General features: G+C 36.8%; 1 non-coding gene across 1 annotated transcript; it reads right to left on the reverse strand.

Moving 5' to 3' along the window:
• Window positions 1-333: 333 nt before the first annotated feature.
• LOC139851061 (small nucleolar RNA R71) lies at window positions 334-440 on the reverse strand. Its single transcript, XR_011760424.1, has one exon. It is a non-coding gene; the product is annotated as a small nucleolar RNA R71 (small nucleolar RNA).
• Between the last annotated feature and the right edge of the window lie 2,376 nt (window positions 441-2,816).

Here is a 2,816-nt window from a genome sequence, read left to right on the forward strand (position 1 = left end):
ACTGGCCAAGATCACGCCATTATTAAGCCAGACATTAATGCACCAGATTATGAAATCAAAGGACAAATCCTACACATGGTAACTAATCAATGCCAATATAGTGGTACGCCAAAAGAAGATCCAAACGAACATCTTCGAACCTTTAATAGGATCTGTACTCTATTTAAAATCCGAGAAGTGGAGGATGAACAGATCTATCTCATGTTGTTTCCCTGGACTTTAAAGGGAGAAGCCAAAGATTGGTTAGAATCGTTACCTGAAGGGGCAATTGATACATGGGATGTTTTAGTTGAAAATTTTCTTAAACAATTCTTTCCGGCATCTAAAGTTGTGAGACTTCAAGGAGAAATTGTTACGTTTGAGCAAAAGCCAAATGAAACATTATATGAGGCATGGACAAGATTTGGAAAGTTGTTGAGAGAATGTCCTCAACATGGTTTAGACACTTATCAAATAGTACAAATATTCTATCAAGGATGCGATATACTACGCGAAAAGACATCGACATAGCAGCTGGTGGTTCCATTATGAAGAAAACCGCAACCGAAGCTCACAAGATAATTGATAATACAGCCTCCCACTCGCATGAGTGGCACCAGGAAAAAGATATTTTTCGTTCATCTAAAGTGGCTAGAGCCGATTCTAGCCATGACTTTGATTCCGTTTTCGCAAAAATAGATGCTTTCGAGAGACGAATGGAAAAGATGACTAAAGATATTCACGCAGTACGAATCAGTTGTGAGCAATGCAGTGGACCACACTTAACGAAAGATTGTCACATTGAGCAAACCATGGAACAACGTGAGAATGTTTCCTACATGAACCAAAGGTCGGGAAATAATTATCAAAATAATTATCAACCGCCAAGGCCAAACTTCAATCGAAATAAAAACCTTCTTTACAATCCAAATGGGCCAAACAATAACTCGTATAACCAACAAGGTCTGAATAGCCAACCAACTCAAAACAACACCTTCAATTAATAAAGACCTAGCTTGTATAAGCCATCACAACAAACCGAAGAGAAAAAGACAAATCTGGAAGAAATGATGGCAAAGCTAATGGAATCTCAAACACAATTTATTACATCTCAAACCCAAACAAATGAGAGGTTTGATCAGTCATTAAGAACTCAACAAGCTTCCATTTTAAATCTAGAAAAACACATAGGTACTCTTGCTAGCATGATGAGTGAGAGGGAACAAGGAAAGCTACCGAGTAATACTGAAGTAAATCCTCGGAATGAGAATGTTAATATGGTGTCAACAAATTCTGAAAACTAGCTCCAGAAGATGGGAAGGTTTTCAATGTGAGTAACAATGAAGAAGTTACAACACCACCACCACCCGAGTATGTAAAGCCAGTGGTGGCACCATACAGACCACCCATCCCGTTTCCAAGAAAAGGAGTTGAGTATGAGCAAGTAATAGGTAATAAAGTTTGTGATACCTCTGGAAAGAAGAAGAAGAATAAGAAAGTACAAGAAACAAAAACCGTAAAAGTAAACCCGGTAAAGACAGTTCCACCAAAACCTCCACCCAGGGTGGGTGATCCGGGTGAATTTATTGTTCCTTGTCTAATTAGTGATTGTGTCATGTATAATGCACTAGCAGATTTAGGTGCAAGTGTGAGTGTTATGCCTTTTTCATTATATAAGAGATTAGGAGTAGGTGAGTTAAGTCCAATGGAAATGAGTGTTCGACTCTTTGATCAAACCATTAGGCACCCAGTTGGAATTGCTGACAACCTACCCGTTCAAGTTGGTAATTTAACCTTTCTAGTCGAATTTATTGTCATTGACATAGAAGAGGACCCAAACATTCCTCTAATTTTAGGTCGACCATTCTTAGCGTCCACCAGGGTGTTATTTGATGTAAGAGAGGGTAGAATGACACTTAGTGATGGTGAAAAATCGATCACCTTTGTGAGTCGAAAGTCTAAATCTCCACCAACCAAAACCGTTGAACCAATAAAAACGATTGGTAAGAACCATGTTATTTTACCAACTCCAACGGTAGTGCTTAACAATAATAAAATGCCTAAGTGTGGGGAAGATGAAGTAACACCTAATGATGACTTGATAACAAAGAACCCCGTTGTTGATACGAAATTAAATGACTCCGTTATTAACAGTTCAATGAAGAAACTTATTAAACGGATTCACGATGCTAGAACCAAGGGGAACTTTAAGTTATGTAACCGGTTAGTATCCAATCTATCACCTAAAGAAAAGGCGAAACTAGTTGAATTTGTAGATATTACACAGGAATCCGACCAATGGCTTAAAGCAAAAGTCACAGATATGCAAGTTGATTATGGTCCAAAAGAAATTGACGATGAAGTTAATTACAATTTCGACACCACAACTACCTAAGTATGGGGAGATTCAAATGTTCTAAAGAGAAAACGTTGTCTAGAGTTAGTTGTTCTGTTCTCGTGTAGTTTCGAGAATGGAATCCGATTGGTCTTTTCCACTAGCAGACACTAAAGAACTAGTTTTCTCCCCCCATTCTGAATTTTTGTTTTGTAAGTTTTGTATGAAATTAATACGCTTTTTCAATTTAAGTTTTGCGTGAATTTAAAAACAAAATTACTTTATTTCATTAAGTTTAAAAAAATGATTTTTAAAATTCATCGTAAGTTGAAGACTAGGTCATAGAACCGAAATTGCTTTGCCCGAGGGCGGGGCAAAAAATTTTGTTATCATTATTTTTAATTTTATTGATCTAAAGTATACCAAAAAATTAAAAAACCCAAAAATCTTTGCTTTTAAAACAATCGCTTTAAAAACGACAAATTTTAAATTTTGTCAAGGG

This window comes from Rutidosis leptorrhynchoides, chromosome 5 (genome assembly GCF_046630445.1).
Source record: "Rutidosis leptorrhynchoides isolate AG116_Rl617_1_P2 chromosome 5, CSIRO_AGI_Rlap_v1, whole genome shotgun sequence".
NCBI classification, from domain to species: Eukaryota; Viridiplantae; Streptophyta; class Magnoliopsida; order Asterales; family Asteraceae; genus Rutidosis; species Rutidosis leptorrhynchoides.